At 40.0% G+C, this 22201-nt stretch overlaps 1 protein-coding gene and 1 pseudogene across 4 annotated transcripts in view; both read right to left on the reverse strand.

The window, feature by feature from the left end:
• LOC309493885 (uncharacterized protein) overlaps positions 1-22201 on the reverse strand; it is a 159179-nt gene that overhangs the window by 39406 nt on the left and 97572 nt on the right. The gene's annotated exons all lie outside the window — the stretch shown is intronic.
• On the reverse strand, positions 13017-21020 carry LOC309493658 (protein NLRC3-like; annotated as a pseudogene). Its single transcript, XR_014211770.1, has 5 exons — positions 18957-21020; positions 18635-18800; positions 18388-18561; positions 15917-15963; positions 13017-15374 (listed from the first exon to the last, which is right to left on the reverse strand). The product of XR_014211770.1 is annotated as a protein NLRC3-like (transcript).

A 22201-nucleotide genomic window follows, 5' to 3' on the forward strand; every position in this document is an offset into this window, starting at 1 on the left:
AAGTGATCTGATGGTGTTGGTTATGTTATGACAATCATCATTTGAACTTGATCACTGAACTCATTAAAATCCTTCTTTCTGACTTCGATTTATGTTGTTGGTTAATGAATCTGCATAAATGCCCAGAATTTTTGATATAATATAAAGGATTTCTTAAAAGTTGCTTAAAAAAAAAAAAAATCATTCTTTTAGGCACACACAGATGTCAAGATTCAGTCTATGCATCTCAACAATGGTGAGGAGCAGAATATTCAATTAGGAAAAGTAAATTACATAGACAATTCAGATCATAATTTATTCATACTGCAATGCATGATGGGAGCCATTAATGAGTTGTGATTGGTGGCAGCCACTGCAACATGCTTTATTATTGTCACCATTGTTGAGATTCACAGGCTGATTATTGATGTCTGTGTTTTAAATGAATTTATTTAAATGTCTTTTGATCAGAACATTAAATATTTTAAATTATAAGTAAAATACTGATAATCATAGGCTGAAGAATCACTAAACTGCTGCTAACAAGTTAAACCAAACTATCTCAAAAAGTTTCCTTTTTCAGATCACAGCATGATTATATCAAAACATAACCAACTCTATAACATAACATTTTACTTTGTTCATTTAACTGTTATAAATCAATAACAGCAAACAAACAACAGTAACTATTAGAGTAAAGATATAATGGTCTAGAGCCCAACTAAAGCAAACACCCATCACCTTAATGGTAACTTACAATTTGTGATTTTCTTCTTCAGTGATTCTGCTTGTTAACATCAGGTGTCTTCAATAATGCTCAATCATCACTAAATTAATCACTTAATTATCTCCTCAGCCCTAAATGCCGCTTCATCTGAAAGCAGGTGATGGTGATTTACTACTAATCAAGGAACCGGCTTTACTGACGAGATGCGCATAACAATCTCACGATATATATCGCACAGCCCTAATATATATATATAATAATATATATATAGGCCATAAAGAATAGGTGCAAACTGCTGTCCCACAACCAAAAAAACAACAACAACAAAAAACCACACATTTAAAAAGCATTTAACTATTCAAACAATTCAAATCTTAGATGTTTACTAAGATACTTCTATTATCTATTGAAACCCACAATAATATTCAAAATGTATTAAAAAAGCTTAATATATATATTTAAAATAATCATTCATTGGGTACTTTCAATTGGAAGGCAGCTGTCCCGAACTTGTGAAAAGTATATTGGAAATCATTTTTGGAATTTTGTTTTTAATTGTTGGCATTGTTCACATTGTTGTCAGATAAACATCATCATTCAATGTCACTAAAGTATTCAAATCTGCTATATACCTTAGTAATATACTGATAACCACAACAATAATACAGATTGTATAAAAGTAAATCACATGATGATTCAAAGTTCACCACTATTAGTTTTCTGATAGTATAAAGCTAAGGAGCATATTAATATATGGAAGGTGCACAGTGTCATACACACAAATACAAAACACCATCATGGTGACACACACATGACTCCAAAATAATGCCATAAAAATTCATTAAACAATATATGATGTAATATAAACCCCAAATGTACATAACTGATAACAAAAACAAAAAAGAAACATAATTATTTAAATTAAATAACATCAAATGTGAAGTGTCATGCAGGGAATTCTGGGAATGTCAATTTAGAGAAACAACAAGAACAGAAAAAAGAGGAGAAGGGTATTCCTGCACAACCAGAGGCTGCAGTTTCAGGACCCAAGTTTTTTGTGACAGCGCCACCTACCGACCTGGATCACCAAAAACACTCATTTAAGACGGACGACATGGACACCAGTCAGACTGTGAGTACCGATATTCAATTAAGTTTTATTTTATAACGTTTAAACGAAGCAAATTTTATATAGCCAAAGTGAGAGCTGCGAACTATGAATTAATAATTAATTCCCACGAATGTAGAATTCGTGTGCTAGTTTTATTAATTACTACGACGTTCTTAATTCGTGGCCATGATTTAATGAATCCTTGTTGAGTTTTAATGACTATAATAAGTAAATCTAGCCTGCACATTAATTAAACTTAAAAAGATGACAAAAGCATGTTGCTGTGTGTAAGATTTACATGTAGCTTACTGTATTAGTGTGAAACTTGCTTAATACTCAATGTTTTACCATATTAGTTAAGTATAAAATATCTTTCATTATTAAACTGCGCTGACTGCATGGTTGAACTACAATATTTTATTAGCTTGTTGATTTGGCGTTGTTTTGAAAGAAGGGAGACCATTCAGTTGGTGGGTATTGCTTACAAATTTGGAGTTTGGAATTAGACATCAGTAAAATGAATATTCTGTTTGGCTTTCTCTCTCTACAACTCCAACAGTGCATACGTGTTAAATCAGAGATATATATTTCAGTTGAACATGTTAAACAAATGTTTTTATTTATTTAATTATCTCTCTCTCTCTCTCTCTCTCTCTCTCTCTCTCTCTCTCATATACTGAATGACATTCAATATATGAGTAAAATGAATAAAATGAATAAAATGACATATATATATATATACATATTCTTGAATCATTCTTGAGTCTTGTCTTGCCTCTCTAACCTTTAAAATATCTGGCTGTAATTTAGTGACTGCATATGCTGATTCCATCTCTATTTTACCTGATAATGAGCTAATTAGTTAAACTTAAGGAGGTTAATCAATATACAGTATAATTCAAGGAAGTTCCCCTCCATCCTCCCCACCACCACCAGGATGGCTCCTGTCCACTCGACCGGGGATAGGCTCCACCCCTGCCTCTATCATCAGGCAGGACCAGATAACTTACAGACCTGGACGAAGGATGAGGCCTACGCCAAAGAACTTGGAGATGGAGCTTGTTGAGGGTTTACTTATTTATTTTGTCTGTAAAATCATTTTACAAAATAAAATCCATTCATACGAGAATCCTCCCGAGTCTTTTTGGTAAAACTACAACTGACTTCAGACACAGTCTTAGATGAAATCAACTGAAGAGAAAAGAAGACATTAAATCTGTGAAGATCTCAGCAGAGGAGGATTAAACAACTCCACAAACAGCATTACCAGCTTCACTTATTACTAACCAGACTGACTTTATTTCTGTCATAAATCTAAAGTTTTGTTTGAGAATTAACAGAGGTTTAGATGTTGATGATTTATTGTTTCATTTGAAGTTACCTTGATGGAGATCAGTTTATATATAATATATACTGTATAAATATAATATAATATATATATATATATATATATATATATATATATATATATATATATATATATATATATATATATATATTTGGACTGAGGCTAAAGTTTATCTGAATAAGGCTGCATTTGTTGATCAAAGCAGATTCATAAGAATTGTTTCTGTACACGTTAATTTGTCCCATTTAAAAAAAATAAAAAATTAATATGTTTGTTCATACATTGTATAAGAACTACATCAACACTAGCACATGAATTATGAGGATTATTTTATTGCTTTGCGGTTTAGAGAGCACAAAGTGTTTTATTACATGAAACAATCAAAAAAATGGATGGGTCCTCTGGGACAGAAAGGCAGCTTTTCCACCTTTTGACCACAAGATGTCGTAGTTTGCAACCGTTTGCTACGTGTTGAAACGCTTTGAGTAATAAACCATTTTATAATACAGTCGAGGGGGAAAGCCCTGGTGCATCACAAAGCTTCATTTCACCATCACTAGTAAAGAGTGATACCATTGTGCAACATTTACCTCAGTAAGTTGAGCGAGTGAATCTCTGAACTGATGTGAGTGAGTGGAGGCGGGGCTAATTTACATATTCATGGATCTACGCATACTAAATTAAGCAAGGGTGTAGAGTTGCATTCAAGCTATTTAAATGCATGAATTTTTTTATTTTTTTTACAGGAAAAAACTTTTAAATATGTAATTTTGGTGATCAAAGATTAGTTTTAAGGGATAAAATCATTGACTACAGGGGGACATGCATTTCTGTAAATCTGCTTTAAAACAATATTGATTGTGAAACATGCTAGAAAAATGACTTGCTCTGACAAGGACAGAAATATGTGATTTTGAAGGAGAAGTGAGGGGCCTTAAAATATCCCCAGTGTATTTCAGAAATGTTGACAGAGTCAGATGTCGACATCTCGCTCGACAGCCCTTTCACCTCCATCTTTGTCATTTCATCACTAGAGAAGAATTTAGTGAAGCTCATTGTGAAACAGGCCTCATTCTGTTTCATGAACAATATGTGAAAACTCAACAAACTAGCAAACTCATCATATAGAGATAAATGACTATCTGGGGATGGTCCTGTCCAAAAAGCACTATCATTTACTTCAACCATACTTATTACCAGACACAGTTCCTAAGTTGCTCTTTGCATTTTTTTTTGTTTATTTTTTTTATAAGCAGGAACAACTTTAGCAGAGAAAGAGACTCAATGACCAAACAATTTTGCATAAAAACAGCAAGGTTACATGTTAACTTATTTTATTATTGTTTCTACTTGTACTGAGCATAGCACTAATTAAGCAGATCAAATTCAACATTTTTAATTACTCAAGTCTAGACTCTGAAATCATCTCTCAAACGCTTGTTCCCTATTTGTTTCTCCTCCTTTGGCTTTTAAAACATGCATAATGCATTTCAACAATTTGGATTGCAACATTAACATTTCACTTTTGAGAATGCAAAAAAATCAACAATGCAAAATATCAACAACACAAGAAAAATTATGATAACAATTTTCATCTGTCATTAAACACTTCACTTTCCCAGCAGCTTTGAGTTTGTTTTCTTTGCCCTGAGTTCAAATAAATGAGAGTGAATAGAGTGTGAAGTCTAATGCAACTGAACCTTTACAATATGTGACTAGTTTTCAAAACATTGATTACAAAATCTATTACAAATGAGACGCAATATGGGTCAAATAAAACATCAACAAAAAAATACAAAGCAGAAGACATTTGTTTTTATGTCAAATCATCAAGCCTTCATACTGAAGCTTATGAATGTTATCAGGCGTGTTTCCAAATCTAATTTTTGGAGAAATGCTTACCTTATAAACATAAAAGACAATTAACCAGTTTATCTCTATGTATTAGCTCTTTATATTAGTTCTCACACACAATATATAAATCAACACTGTAAAATCCAACACTTTATCAACTTAATTGTAAAAATCTAGTAATCTGTACTATTCCTTATTTACTCAGAAAAACAATGTATTGAAATGCAATTGTTGATGCCATATTTGTATATAATGTGTGTGTATATGCACACCACCCGTAATGTTTTCTTTCTAAGGTGTGTTTAAAAGCTACATAAATGTACTAATTAAACTTAGGCCTAATCCTGGCCAAGCCTCGTCTTTGAAACCAGGCACACAAGCAACAAGCCTATACTCAGGCCACACAGGCCATATCTGGCCCACACAGCAAGACACAACTTACTCTAAAAACTGGTTTGATGTTTGTGGGTCAGATACGACCCATATTAACTTTTCAACTGCCAGAACTCAGTCCTATGTCAAGTACAGACAAGTCAAGTCTCCTTCATTTACATAGCACTTTTAACAATATAGATTGTTTCGAAGCAGCTTTAGAGTGACAATAGGAAATTACAGTAACAGAGATTGTTTTGGCTTTACAGCAGCTCTTGAATAAAGTTATTGTCCAGCTAAAGTTAGTTTTGATTGATTCACTTCCGTTGCAAAGATGATTAGTTATTAACTTAGCATTATTGTAATAATTGGCATAAGAAGCAAGTGTCAGATGATCATTTTAATTCAAATGTAAGTTTGTTTGACACATTTTACTTTCTTAAAAAAAATTAAAATAAATAAAGATTGATTAAACTTTCACAATGGAGAGAAATAAAAAAAAAACATCCATATATTAGAAAGTAATGCATAGAGTGAATATTACTTAAATGTCACTTACCTGTGTGACACAACTAACTCAGCATCCTCCACAACCTCCTCCTCCTCCACCATCGCCTCCACAACCACCTCCTCCTCCACCATCGCCTCCAAAACCACCTCCTCCTCCTCCACCATCGCCTCCACAACCACCTCCCGCTCCACCATCATAGCCTCCTGCATTGAAGCCTCCAGAAAAATGGCCTCCAGAACAATCTCCAAAATCACCCAAGTGTGTAGAAGATTTATGAACTTTGACAGGTTTGCCACTTTTATGATCACGGCTTCTGCATTTACAATTGTTCTTCTTGCACTTCTTACATCCTGCTTTGCTGTTATCTGAACCCATTGCTTTTCTAGAAGGTTTAAGGGATCAGTTTGAATCATCGGGCTCCTAAACTTGTGAATGCAGTTTGTATTTATGGACTTTCATGAGTATCTGAAGCAGGCGTTTCCAGCCAATCAACTGTTTTCACATAACTAAAACTTGCATAATATATATTTCTGCCCAAACTTGATGATCATGTCTGTCTGTGACATATTTTCTTTGGAAGATTTCTTTGCAAGTTTTGTTTGGAAATAAAAGCATAGTAAATGGCTACTTTCTAAACAACCATGGAGTAGCTTGACTTCCATATAACTGCTTGATCAACCCTGAAGGACATCAAAATGTATAGCAGAGATGTGTTATAATTAGAGATGTGTTATATTCATTTCACATAAACATAGTTATTAATAAATAAAACTCATCAATTCTGTCATGAATCGGGCTCTTTCCTCTCTCTCTTGCTCCCTCTCCTGGTCTTTTTCCTCCTTACACCACTTCCCCGTTTCTTTTCTCTCGTTCAGCTGTTCTCTATCTCATCATCTCGTTAACGCTCACACCTGTTCTCTCTTCCTACTGATTTCTTTCCCTATTTCTTCTCCCTCTTTTCCTTTGTTCCCTGCCAGAGTATTACCTGAAATGTGTTACGTACCTGATGTTTCTCTATCGTTACCAGTCTTGTCGTGTCCAGTGTGGTATATGCTGTCTCCTGATTATTACTGCTGATCATCTTCTGCTTGCCTGCCTCTGGCTGTCGGTTCCTACTATTGTTTGAAGCTACTCATCCGCTACCCGGACCCTTCTCCGCATCTTGTGGGAATTCCCTGTACTTAGCCTGCGGACTCTCTTCAGTTGCCTTTTTCCCTTAAAGAGACTCTCTGTTTGAACTGTTTTTGCCTGTCGGCACCTGTGTTCTGATTTTGCCTATCAGCGCTTCTGAGTTTATTAAAGAGACATTTGATCTGCCTTTGCGTTTGGGTTCTCTCTCTCTCCAACTCTCCTCTTGACAGAATACTCTGGCCAGTTCATGGACCCAGCAAAGGAGAGTCATTTCCAGTCCGCCCTTGAGCTTCAGGGAACCATGCTGGGCCGTCACGAGGATGAACTCGCTGCCTCTCGTCATGCTGTGGAGTCTCTCGTCGCCCAGGTGAACAACCTAACCCAACAGATTTTGCATCTTCGTGTTGAGACGCCCGTTTCCAGCTCCCACGCACCACCGGAGCCCAGGGTCAACAATCCGCCCAGTTATGCTGGTGAGCCGGCCGAGTGCCGTTCATTCCTGACACAGTGTGAGGTTGTCTTTTCCTTGCAGTCAACCACTTATGCCAGGGATCGCTCCCGAATCGCCTTTGTCATCTCCCTTCTCTCGGGGCGAGCACGGGAATGGGGGACCGCTGTCTGGAGCGCTGGGTCTGAATGTCTCAACAGTTATGACTATTTCAAGGAAGAGATGTTACGCGTCTTCGACCGCTCTGTCCATGGTGCTGAAGCCTCTCGACTCCTCTCCTCACTTCGTCAAGGCAAGAGGTCTGTAGCCGATTTTTCTGTTGAATTTCGTACATTGTCGACTTCCTGTGAGTGGAATGAACCTGCTTTAGTGGCCCGTTTCCTAGAGGGATTGAATGCCGATTTAAAAGATGAGATCCTCGCCCGTGATTCTCCCTCGCGCCTTGATCCCCTTATTGATCTTGCCATCCGCACAGAGAAACGCTTCGAATTACGCCGCCGGGCTCGCGGCTTGGAGAGATCACTCCTTCCTGCACCTGTCTCTTCTTCTCCTTCTGCCCACACTGATGCGGAGCCCATGCAGTTGGGAGGATTACGGATTTCCGCGGCTGAACGCCAACGCCGAATAACCGAACGCCTCTGTATGTACTGTGGGTCTGCTTCTCACTTTCAGTCCTCATGTCCAGTAAAAGCCAGAGCTCACCAGTGAGAAGAGGGCTACTGGTGAGCGCTTCGACTTTAGTCCCTCCGCCATGCAGCCGCACTACCTTCCAAGTACATCTCCGCTGGCCGGGCTCGTCCGTCACCTGCTCTGCGCTCATTGACTCGGGGTCCGAGGGAAGTTTTGTCGACGAGACGTGGGCTTGCACTCAGGGGATTCCCCTTATCGATTTAGAGGATTCCACTCCTGTTCACGCTCTCGATGGCAGTATCCTCGCCAGGGTACGCCGTTCCACGGTCCCGGTGAGTCTCACTGTTTCGGGTAATCATCGTGAGAGCCTTTCCTTTTTCGTTTTTCACTCCCCTTATACCCCCGTAGTTTTGGGACACCCCTGGCTAGTCAAGCATAATCCACAGATTAATTGGGCCAGAGGGTCCGTTCTTTCTTGGAATTTATCTTGTCATGTAAATTGTTTAGTGTCTGCCTCTCCTCCTGTGTCTTCTGTTTCTGTGTTTCAGGAGGAGCCCGGTGATTTGTCCGGAGTCCCGGAGGAGTACCATGATCTGCGGGCGGTTTTCAGTCGTTCCCGGGCCACTTCTCTCCCTCCCCATCGTCCGTACGATTGCAGCATCAATCTTCTGCCGGGGACCGCCCCTCCCCGGGGAAGATTATATTCCTTGTCGGCGCCCGAACGTGAAGCCCTCGAAAAGTATTTATCTGATTCGCTCGAAGCTGGTACCATAGTTCCTTCATCCTCTCCTGCGGGGGCCGGTTTCTTCTTCGTTAAGAAGAGAGATGGTACGTTGCGACCCTGCATCGATTATCGTGGGTTGAATGACATCACAGTCAAGAATCGTTATCCCTTGCCTCTGATGTCATCCGCCTTCGAGATCCTGCAGGGGGCTAAGATCTTCACAACGCTAGATCTACGTAATGCCTATCATCTCGTCCGCATAAAGGAGGGGGATGAATGGAAAACAGCTTTCAATACGCCCTTAGGGCACTTTGAATATCGCGTTCTTCCGTTCGGGTTGGTCAACGCCCCTGCCGTGTTTCAGGCTCTTGTCAACGATGTCCTTAGAGACATGTTAAACATTTTTGTTTTCGTTTACCTCGACGACATTTTAATTTTTTCTCCCTCTCTCCAGATACATACTCAGCACGTTCGTCAGGTTCTCCAGCGCCTTCTTGAAAATCGCTTGTTTGTCAAGGCTGAGAAATGCACGTTTCACGCTACGTCCGTCACGTTCCTTGGTTCGGTCATCTCCTCCGAGGGGATTGTTATGGACCCCACCAAGGTTCGCGCCGTCACGGAATGGCCTGTTCCGGATTCCCGTGTTGCGCTCCAGCGGTTCCTGGGGTTCGCTAATTTTTATCGTCGTTTTATTCGGAATTTTAGCCAGGTCGCCGCCCCGCTCTCCGCTCTCACGTCTGCCAAGACGCATTTCTCTTGGTCGCGTTCTGCTCAGATTGCCTTTGATCGACTCAAATCCCTGTTTACTACCGCCCCAATTCTCATTACTCCTGACATCACCAGACAGTTTATCGTCGAGGTCGACGCTTCCGAGGTGGGCGTGGGAGCCATTCTCTCCCAACGTTCCGCATCCGATGAGAAGGTCCATCCATGCGCTTTTTTTTCTCATCGCTTGTCTCCCGCCGAGCGCAACTATGATGTCGGTAATCGCGAACTTCTAGCCATCCGTTTGGCTCTCGGCGAGTGGCGTCATTGGTTGGAGGGTTCTTCTGTCCCGTTTATTGTATGGACAGATCATCGTAATCTGGAATACATTCGCTCGGCCAAGAGGCTTAATGCGCGTCAAGCACGCTGGGCGCTCTTCTTTGCCCGATTCGATTTTACGATTTCCTATCGTCCCGGTTCTAAGAACCTCAAACCGGATGCTCTTTCGCGACAATTCACTTCTCCAGAAGCGGCTCCTACACAGGAGGTTATCCTTCCTCCGACCATGGTTGTTGGTTCGGCTGTCTGGGGAATTGAACGAGTCGTCAGACGCGCACTTTCCCACGCTGTCACTCCTCGTCTTTGTCCTAGGGATCTTTTATATGTTCCTCCGGTCGCGCGTCTTGCTGTCCTTCAATGGGGGCATTCATCTAAATTATTCGCCCATCCTGGCGTTAGGGGTACAGTCGCTTCCATTCGTCAAAGGTTCTGGTGGCCCACTCGTGAGCGCGACATTCGCCGTTTTGTTGCTTCTTGTTCTGTCTGCGCGCAGACCAAGTCCAGCAACACGCCTCCCGCTGGTTTACTTCGACCCCTCCCACTTCCGTCTAGACCGTGGTCTCATCTCGCTCTTGATTTCATCACAGGCCTTCCCCCGTCTGAGGGGAACACTGTAATTCTCACCGTAGTTGACCGTTTTTCCAAATCCGCTCATTTCATTCCTCTTCCTAAGCTGCCCTCCGCCAAGGAGACAGCCCAAATTGTCGTTGACAGAGTATTCAAGATTCACGGTCTTCCGTCTGACATTGTCTCCGATAGGGGTCCTCAATTCTCCTCCCTTTTCTGGAAGGAGTTTTGCCGACTGATCGGGGCTTCTGCCAGTCTGTCGTCCGGTTTTCATCCACAGACCAACGGCCAAGCCGAGCGAACCAATCAGATCGTGGGTCGCATCCTTCGTAGTCTCGCATTTCGTAATTCTGCTTCTTGGTCTGAGCAGCTTTCCTGGGCTGAGTATGCCCATAACTCCGCTCCCTCCTCCGCGACCGGTTTATCCCCGTTCCAATGTTGCCTTGGTTACCAGCCTCCGCTCTTCGCCTCGCAGGAGACTGAGACCAACGTTCCCTCTGTTAAGGTTTTCATTCAACGTGCTAAGCGTACCTGGAGAAGGGTTAGGTCCGCCCTGTGTAAGACTCGTGTTCGCACTCGCAGGGCTGCCAATCGTTTGCGTGTCAAGAGCCCCCGGTATGTTGCCGGCCAGAGAGTTTGGTTGTCCACTCGCGATCTCCCGCTCCAGTTTTCGTCGCGTAAGTTGGCTCCTAAATTCGTCGGGCCATTTCGCATCCTTAAGGTGCTCAGTCCTGTCGCTGTCAAATTGAAATTGTCCTCCGATCTCCGTCGTATTCATCCTGTTTTTCATGTTTCATGTATTAAACCTGTTGTTCGTTCTCAGTCCTGTCCTGTCACCGTTCCTGTCCGCGTCGTGGACTCCCCCACATATAGAGTCCGTAAATTACTGGATGTGCGACCCCGCGGCCGGGGCCACCAGTTCCTGGTCGATTGGGAGGGATTCGGTCCTGAGGAGAGAAGTTGGGTTCCGGCCCGGAACATCCTGGACCGCTCGCTGATTGATGACTTCTACCGTTCTCGCCAGTCCTCCTCCTCGGGAGCGCCAGGGGGCGCTCCTTGAGGGGGGGGTACTGTCATGAATCGGGCTCTTTCCTCTCTCTCTTGCTCCCTCTCCTGGTCTTTTTCCTCCTTACACCACTTCCCCGTTTCTTTTCTCTCGTTCAGCTGTTCTCTATCTCATCATCTCGTTAACGCTCACACCTGTTCTCTCTTCCTACTGATTTCTTTCCCTATTTCTTCTCCCTCTTTTCCTTTGTTCCCTGCCAGAGTATTACCTGAAATGTGTTACGTACCTGATGTTTCTCTATCGTTACCAGTCTTGTCGTGTCCAGTGTGGTATATGCTGTCTCCTGATTATTACTGCTGATCATCTTCTGCTTGCCTGCCTCTGGCTGTCGGTTCCTACTATTGTTTGAAGCTACTCATCCGCTACCCGGACCCTTCTCCGCATCTTGTGGGAATTCCCTGTACTTAGCCTGCGGACTCTCTTCAGTTGCCTTTTTCCCTTAAAGAGACTCTCTGTTTGAACTGTTTTTGCCTGTCGGCACCTGTGTTCTGATTTTGCCTATCAGCGCTTCTGAGTTTATTAAAGAGACATTTGATCTGCCTTTGCGTTTGGGTTCTCTCTCTCTCCAACTCTCCTCTTGACAAATTCATGTTCACTGGTGTTTTCATTTTACAAATGTCACAATACTTTTTTCTAGAGCAAATGTCTGATTTTCCCCATGATGAATATCTGTTATAATTTATTAATAACATATACTATCAACTAGAGTTGGGGTACTCGAACGCAGACTCGAGTCCAATTTTGAATGAACTCGGACTTGTCACGCACTCTGACAGAGTACAGTCGAGTCCGGGCACTGGAGGACACAATATTTTATTATTCAAAAACTAAACGAAATGTTTCAGCGTTGAGCATTGTAGCCAATCACAGAAATATATATTAAGCGCATGAATGCAGTGACCAATCAGAGGCGTTTTAGAGTCACGATGCGAAGAATGGAGAATCAGCACAAGCTTTATACTTTTGCAAATCCCCTCATAAACAACAAAGTCTAGACGCGATGTAAATAAGAGATTCACTGTGCAGTGCAGACATCTTCAGTTTATGACGAGAGTTTTAGTGAGAGTGCAGAACGTGATAAGTAAGTGATGGCTTAAAGGAGCGCTCTTGACAATCTAAACAATAGTTTGTGTTTCATGCTTCCAGAGGACCAGCGGTTACGTTCACTCTGTAAAGTTTAAGGAGTGATAAGTGCATTTAAATGTGGGAGTGAATCTGCTCAATTGTAGTCCTGTGAGTCATGAAAGTGCAATGACTTGACACAATTCATACAATTAAAATCTTAGATGTTTACTAAGATCCTTCTATTATATAATGAAACCCACAATAATATTCAAAATATATTAAAAAAGCATAATGTATATAAAATCATTATTCATTGCACAGCAAAATCCCCAGTTAAATTAACTCTGCTCAGAGAACATTTGGTCCCTCTCTACAGAGAGTTAAAGGTGAACTAAGTAACTTTTTTTACCTTAACTGAACAGCTTCGGAGTCATTGGAATGGTTATATTACTTATTTCGGGTTGAATGGTGGTCGTTTCGCACCCCCCTGGTGCCCGTGAGCGGAAAATACGCACTTGCAACTTTGAGCCGGCGGGCCGCCGGCCGCCGCGTCAGGAAGTCTCGCGTGATATCAGGTCTCGCGATGTAAACAATTGCTTTACGGCCAAAAGAAATCTGCTAAAATGCATTTCATTATTGCACTCCCTCACGCTGTTTGAACCCGAATGAAGAAGACGTTTTAAAGAATGTCCCATCTGCTTTGATGTCGTTGATCTATAGCCTCTGGTGTCTGAGAATCAACAACGAGTTTTTACAACAGTGTTGTCAAATATCTATTCCGAAGCTGTGGGGGGAGCTCTAGAGAGAAACCTGCGAGCAAAAAGCGAGAATACAGCGAATAAATCCCGAAGCTACTGAGTGCTGCTTTAAAGCAACTCTGAATCCGTATTAAAGTTAATAAGATAATAATTAAAATTATCTAAAATTGTCACTACTGAAACAGTCACGACCAAAACATGTGGTGAAGTTTCGGTTGTGACGTCATTATTTAGGTAATGACAAAAGGGAACAAATAATGCTTTATTTGGGGGATATAAAAGGAATGTGTAACAGTTATGCAAAGCATCCGTATTTTAGTATGTTTTAGTGTTTTATCATGTGAGTTAAAATTCTGAATTGTGATGTGGCCACTACCAAAACATTACTGTCACTTCCGAAAATGTGCAGTCATGACTGAACCATGGGATGTTTTTTTTTTTAAAATAAAGTATATTGAATTATCAACATGATAATGTTATTTTAGTGTTTGGTTCAATGTATATTCAAACTAATGAATCCTTTGAAACTTTGAAAATAAACTTTATGCCTTTTACACAGAAAGATTGGATTCAGAAAACAACAAATCTCATAAATTACACTTTTTATCAACAAATATTGTTAAAATTGTAATTGTTATTGATTTACATGTGATAGTAAAATAGCAAAAATTATATAGATGAAAACAAAATCTTAATAGTTCAATATAAGCCTTCTTATTAATTAAATTATGTATTATTGTGTTTCGTTAGTGACAATGGGGAGAGGACAAATATTCTAAAACTTTCTGAAAATACAACATGAGAATTAACTTCACAATTACTAGAAATGTGTACCCCTTATTTGCACTTGTGGAAGTTGTACTCCATAGCTCATTGAAGGGGAACCTTATTGTGACTTTATATCGGTTACAATTTGGTTGCAGCAATGGAGGAAATAAGATCTAAGTGCAGCAATCTTTTATTGAACGAAATCCAAATCTTACAAGGAACAGAACAACCAACTTAAAGCAACAATAAGAACTGACAAAAGAACAAGACAGAACACAGGGTTTAAATAGACAAAACTGAAGAGCAAATGAACAAAACACACCTGAACTGAACTGAACTAACAATCAATCAGAAACTATAGGAACAAGCCGGCAGGGGGCGAAGGAAGACAGAACTGAACTAATTGACAGATAAACCAAACACAAACAAGAACAGAAATCAAAACAGACTGACATTATGACAATTTATTAGAATGTGAATCTCGGAATTGCAACTACTTCTCATAACTGTAACTTTATATCTCACACTGAAAATGTATATTACAATCTGACTTGTTTTTCACAAAGCAACTTCATGCATTGTGATTAAAGCTCACAATGTTAAAAATAGTCAACAAAAAAAGACTATTAATTGGTCACAATTGTGAGAATATCGCATTGACAAGATATAAAATTGTAATTACTTTTCTTTTTTTGTGAAAAAAGGTTTACATGTGTCTCTGCGGTTTCTCGCAGGAGGTTGTTAAATCTGACACAGAGACACTGAAGATTCGGGATAAACCCCAAATCCAGCAAAGAGTGGTTCAGTGAATCTGGTGTTGAATGTGTGTATGTGTGTGAGTGTGTGTGTGTCAGAGACGCTGTAGAAGGAAAGAGTGCCGGCCAACACGTCCACATACACTCCTACTCTATTAGAGCGGGCTGAAGGGCCAGATACATCAGTGCTTTTATTATTGAACCAGACTGTGTAATTCATATCAGAACAGTACAGACTCCATGACATATCATTCAGTCCAAACCAACAGTCAATCCCACTTTTCCTGCAGATTTCTTTATATGCTACTGCTACATGTCCCGAGCCACTCCATTTAACCTCATAGTAGCAACGTCCAGTCAGACTCTCTCGACACAGAACCTGCTCCTGGAGCTCAAATCTCTCTGGATGATCAGGATACGGCTGATGATCTTTCACACATGTTGTTTTTTTGTTCTCCTCAGACAGAATGAGTTGAGTGTGTGCTGTGTTTGGATCCAGTGTGAGATGACAGGCATCTGGACACAAAAAGAGAGATCAGAACATCCCACATAGCAACATTTTGATGACCCAGATACGACCCACATCTGACACACGTGGAAAGATGATCTGGCCCACATGCAGTGTGGAATGACTGCCATTGGGTGGGCAGCTCCTGTTTGCCAGATCTGGGCCACAAGCAGGCCATAGCAATGCCACATGTCAGCCAAGAGCAAATAAATAAACCAGAACTGGACATTATCTGAGCCATTTAATAAATTAAACTTCACAAGTTTATAGCAGTGGCTGTTTATAATAAATAGTTTATAATAAATAATTCAGCTGAGAGTATCTTACTCTTACCTGACACTGATATTGCAATTTCCATTATTTGGCTCCATTTATTAATTGTATGTTATTGTTTTTGTTGGATACCATCCATATTGAAATGGAATTAGAGCATGCCAAAGATTGGTGCACAAACAATAGCTCAGGTAGGTGTGTGTGTGTGTGTGTGTGTGTGTGTGTGTGTGTGTGTGTGTGTGTGTGTGTGTGTGTGTGTGTGTGTGAGAGGACCTACATTTTCTCAGTCCTGGTGTGATCCTGGAATATCCTCCATGGTCCAAACTATACAGAGACAAAAACATACACAAAAACAAACAAACAAACAAAAATTACATGATATGTGGGAAGGTTCTTAAGGCCTGGTTGTTTGTATTTTACCCTGTCTGGATTATCTTGATCTCAGTATGTTTGGACCTTTGCCTGCTTTTGACTACTTTTTGGATTACCCTAAATAAAGACTGCATTTGTATCTTCAGCCAAGTCTCAAAGGAGTGTTCTGAACAGGTGCAAATACTTCTAAAGGAAAGCTCAAACTACAGGACTGTGAATCTACCTGAATTGCTGTGGTGCTCTCACTACAGAACAAGGTTCCTTGTCATCTGTCTTATTCTTGTCATAGCAGCAATCATACACAACATAGATGAGGTACATAAACCTCAAGACCTTGTTGGCCATGATCCAGGGGTTTGGTCGTAGACCTTCTGTCCATGACACAATCTGTCTGCAACAGCAAAATCCTGTCATGTGGTGTGAGACTGCCTTAAACTGTCCTGGGTTTAGGAGCTAATTTTAGCATTTAATGCTTGTTGAATTACTCCTAGATGAAAAAAATATTATTCCTAATATTAGGAGCAACATGCCCCTAGGTTTTAACAGTTGCTCCAATTTTTTTTTGCATTAAGAGCAACTATTAGCCTCAAGATTTTATTTTGTGAATACAGCCCCTGATTGTGCATCCGTGTCACGTGAACCACCGCAACACACACCAGTGTACTCCAGACTAGAGACAGTATAGCACAGAATGAATCCTATGTGCAGGTCAGCACAGACAACAAAACATTGCAATCAAACATTGCAAACAAAAGGGCACAATAAAGTGTTAAATAAGTACTGCAAATTGTGATAGCATTTAACCCTTTAAAACTAGGCTCTCTTGAATCCTAGTAGGACTTAAAAAATATATGGGTTGTAGTTAGGGGTGTGCGATATGACGATTTTTGATCGTGGACGATTAAAATGTCTCCACGATCTGCTTTTGAAGAAATATCGTAGTATCGTGCATTCTATCAGTTGCTGTTCTGGCGCCTCTGTCCCAACATGAACAACGCGACGTATATTCACATAAAATGTTAACGTAGCAGAACGGGACACTGCAGTTCACAAAAGTTCATAATTTGCATGTGCTTTAATGCCTTGTCGGTTAAACATTTAATTTGCGTGCTGATGCGCTGTTCTAACCAGTGCGTTTCTGAGCGCGTACATGTGAAGCTCACATGCACTAAAAGCCTGTCTACCAGCGCCTGGATACTGGACTAAGTTATCTTTCAAGTCTTATTGTGCTAATACCGTCAAATACACACAAGGTTTACATAAACAAAGTCGATTATGTCTAAAGTGAAAGCAAACTTGAGAAAATTTAGAGAAAATCTGCTTGTCAAATGCGTGTATAATAGATGCGCAGCTCTTAAAGAGACAGTAGCAATAGTAAACACGCTGCCGCTTGTCCTTAAAGGGATAGTTCACCCAAAAATAAAAATTATCTCAATATTTACGCACTCTAATGTTGTTCCAAACCTGTATTAATTTCCTTCTAGTATTTTCAAATATTTTTCTAATATTAATATTTTGAAGAATGTGGCTATCCAAACAGTAGCTGGTCCCCATTGACTTCCATAGGAGAAAAATATACTATGGAAGTCACTGGGGTACATCAACTGTTTGGTTACCCACATTCTTCCAAATAACTTTTATTTTCAACAGAAGAAATAAACTTATTCGAGTTTAAAAGAACTTGAGAGAGTAAATTATGACAATTTGAATTTTTAGGAGAACTATCCCTTTAATGTTAATAAAACAACAAAATGCAAAGAGAAAAGTACTCACTGCTCTTGACTGATAACTTTAATAGTAGCTTTAATAAGTATCAATGTATAATTTATACAGTGAAGTCTATGTTTTGTTTTATTTTCATATTTGTTCATTTAATTACTTTCTTCAATACTACTGTTAAATACACCTACTGTAGCTGAAAACGTAAAGCACTGTTTATTTAATTTGTATATTAAGTTGTGTATGTGTAATGTGTATCTTCGCCCCGTCTGCCATTCTTTTTTTATTTTATATTTTGTTACCTAAGGCTTTGTTTTTAAAATATAGACATTAGTTTGGCTGTAATGCTCAGTCACAAAATAGTAAAACTAACATAAAAAAGAATCGTGATAAAATCGTGAATCGTGATTTTCCTGAAAAAAAACGTGATATTATATTTTTGCCATATCGCCCACCCCTAGTTGTAGTAATTTGGTTTTACTAAAAAACTGCTCACTGTTTTCACTTATCTGAGATTTGTGGATTCTGCTGTATTACATCAGACAAAGCCATTTAAAAACGTTGCAATTTCAGTTGCAATTTCTTAACCAAAGATCCCTCTTAGGTGACCCCTAATCACATACAGACACACATATGAGTCATAACGTCTAAACATACTTGAGAATCTGCAGTGAGCAGGTTGGATCATTCAGTTTGTCGTTGAGTAGCTGGCCTCCTGATTCTCCTGGGTGATTGTAGCTCAGATCCAGCTCTCTCAGGTGTGAAGGGTTTGAACTCAGAGCCGAATACACATAACCACAGCTTACCTCTGTCACCATACAGCCAGACAACCTACAGAGAAACACACACACAGTCAGATCATCTACAAACACACATCAACATTATGATCGGCTGTCTGACTCACCTTAGTATCTCCAGCTGACAGTTTGGGCTATTCAGTCCATCAGAGAGCAGCTTCACTCCTGAATCATGTATGTCATTGTTACTTAGGTCCAGCTCTCTCAGGAAACAATGTGTGGATTGATGACACAACTTCACATGACTGACTACTGAGATTACAGCCAGCAAGACTGAAAAAGATTAAAACACATGAAAATTAAGTTTTTTATCTCATTCTTCAACTGTATTTCTATATCTTTTTTTTTTGTTTTGTTTTTTTGCAAAAGACCTTAAAAAAAAAAGATTAAGACACAGTTTAAGACATTAAGACAAAATTAAACACATACAGAGCTTTTGTGCAGCTGATCACAGCTGGTATCAGTCTTCTTCTACCCTCATCTGATGTGTTGTATTTCTTGAGGTCCAGCTCTTCCAGCAGCTCCTCTGACATTTGAAGCATGTAGGCAATTGTTGAGCAGTGAGCAGCAGAGAGTTTCTTCTCTGAGTGTTTGTCTGATTTCACAAACTCCTGAATCTCTCTGGACAGAGTCTGATCTTTCACTTCCAGCAGACAGAGGAACAGATTGATGGATCTTTTAGTGGAGATTCAATGTCCATCATTGATTTTCTCTTTAATGTACTCTGTGGTTCTCTTGATGCTCTCTGAGCTGTTCTCTGTGTGTGTCAGAAGATTATGTAAGAGTCTCTGATTGGACTCCAGTGAGATGCCCAACAGAAACCGCAGGAACAGATCCAAATGTCCGTTCTTACTCTTAAGAGCTTTATCAGTTGCATCCCTATGCAGATTATGCATCACATCACAAAATTGCAACTTATCAAAAATTTCAATAGCATAATGATAAAATGCAAAGAAAGCAGCGAGAAACTCCTGAAAACTCAGATGAATGAAGCTGTAGACTTTCCTCTGATGAATAACAGATTCTTCCTTAAAGATCACAGTGCAAATCCCATAATGCACTGAGACATCAGTGACATCTATGCCGCTCTCTCTCAGGTCCTCCTCATAGAACATCACATTGCCCTTCATCAGCTGTTTGAAAGCCACTTCAGAAAGTTTCACAATCACTTCTCTGTTGGACTGCAGGAGTTTCTCTGGATCTCTCTCCTCATATTTCTGATTCCTCATGTTGATCTGAATCAGCAGGAAGTGGATATACATTTCAGTCAGAGTTTGAGGGATTTCTGCACCCAGATCTTCTTTCAGGAGCGTTTGAAGCACTGTGGATGAGATCCAGCAGAAGACGGGTATGTGGCACATGATGTGGAGGCTTCTTGCTCTTCTGATGTGTGAGATGATTCTGCTGGCTTGATGCTCGTCACTGATCCTCTTCCTGAAATATTCCTCCTTCTGAGGCTCATTGAATCCCTGAATTTCTGTCAGACGGTTGATGTATTTCGAGGGGATCTGATTGGCTGCTGCTGGTCTGGAGGTGATCCAGATGAGAGCAGAGTGAAGCAGATCTCCTTTCATGAGGTTTGACATCAACACATCCACTGATAAAGACTAAGTCACATCAGAAACTTTCTGAGTGTCTGAAAACATCAGTGTAATTCTGCTTTCATCCAGACCATCCAAGATGAACACAACTTTACACTCCTCATAAATCTTTGAGTCCAGATCTTGAAGTTCCGGATGAAAATCCAGCATAAGTTTGTGAAGACTGTACTGATGATCTCGGATCAAGTTCAGCTCTCGAAATGGAAGCACAAATATGAAATCTACATCCTGATTGGCTTTTCCCTCTGCCCAGTCCAGAATGAACTTCTGCACAGAGACGGTTTTTCCGATTCCAGCGATGCCTTTAGTAAGAACAGTCTTGATCAGGTCTTTCTCCTCACATCCTGGTTCAGGTGAGGCTTTAAATATGTCATTGCAGTTTATTGGAGTGTCTTGTGAGTGTTGTGTTCTGGCTGTTTTCTCCATCTGTAAAACCTCATGTTCTTCATTCACTCCTTCTCTCTCTCCCTCTATGACATTGAGCTGTGTATAGATCCTGTTCAGGCGGGTTTGATTCCCCTGTAGTTTAATTCCCTCAAATAGTCTCTTTTGGTTTTGTGCTGATCTTTGACTCTCTGCAGGTATCCAGTCTCCAGTGTGTGTGTCTGCAGGACTTCTTCAGTTTTGTCCTGCCTGATATGGGTTTGATTGTAGGATGTAGAGGACGGCACAGATCTGATCACAACATACAAAAGACACAACATCAACAAAATTGTATGCATTAAAAAGTTCACATAACATTATAATTAGTGATGCACCGATCATGATTTTTAATGGCCAATTCGGATACCGTTTTTTACAAGCAAACTGTCCGATTCCGAATTCCGTTTTATTCTTTCTTTAAGCAACAAATAAGAAAGAATGAAAGTATTCAAAAACAAGATGTTTATTTGGTATTTAACAGACCAAACTTGGTTTTGGCTATTGAAAACAAACACTTTAACCATCTGAAATGATTGGAAATAACTGCACAGTAAGCACATCTTTTAAACAAAGATGGTACTGACATTTAGCATCAGCATCACTTTTGTTTTTACATTTGGTTGAACTTGAAACTACATAAAACTGGCTTTAAATGAAAACATTAACTGTAACCATGTGAAAATAAAGGCAACAACTGCATAGTTCTGCAATCCAAACAACACAATCAACACACATTTTTTTATTTATTTGGTGTGAAGTAAAATAGAAGTTATGAGTGCTTCATATTTACACTTAAATTGGTACTTTCTGCACTTTGCTGCAACATAAAATATAATCTGCTCTGTGCGCTCCGTTAATCCATTTTCTACCCCTGAACCTAAAAACATAAAATCAAGCCAAATTCTCATTCTCATTTTCTTTTTCTTTATTTTTTTAATATATAAAATATATTTATATATATTTATATTATAAATTAGCCATTTTCTCATTTTTCTACTTTAAATTTTAAGTTGAAAAATGAAAAATGTACACTCACCTAAAGGATTATTAGGAACACCATACTAATACTGTGTTTGACCCCCTTTCGCCTTCAGAACTGCCTTAATTCTACGTGGCATTGATTCAACAAGGTGCTGAAAGCATTCTTTAGAAATGTTGGCCCATATTGATAGGATAGCATCTTGCAGTTGATGGAGATTTGTGGGATGCACATCCAGGGCACGAAGCTCCCGTTCCACCACATCCCAAAGATGCTCTATTGGGTTGAGATCTGGTGACTGTGGGGGCCATTTTAGTACAGTGAACTCATTGTCATGTTCAAGAAACCAATTTGAAATGATTCGAGCTTTGTGACATGGTGCATTATCCTGCTGGGAGTAGCCATCAGAGGATGGGTACATGGTGGTCATAAAGGGATGGACATGGTCAGAAACAATGCTCAGGTAGGCCGTGGCATTTAAATGATGCCCAATTGGCACTAAGGGGCCTAAAGTGTGCCAAGAAAACATCCCCCACACCATTACACCACCACCACCAGCCTGCACAGTGGTAACAAGGCATGATGGATCCATGTTCTCATTCTGTTTACGCCAAATTCTGACTCTACCATCTGAATGTCTCAACAGAAATCGAGACTCATCAGACCAGGCA

The sequence above is a fragment of the Leuciscus leuciscus genome (genome assembly GCF_965113295.1).
Source record: "Leuciscus leuciscus genome assembly, chromosome: 3".
Lineage (NCBI taxonomy): Eukaryota > Metazoa > Chordata > Actinopteri > Cypriniformes > Leuciscidae > Leuciscus > Leuciscus leuciscus.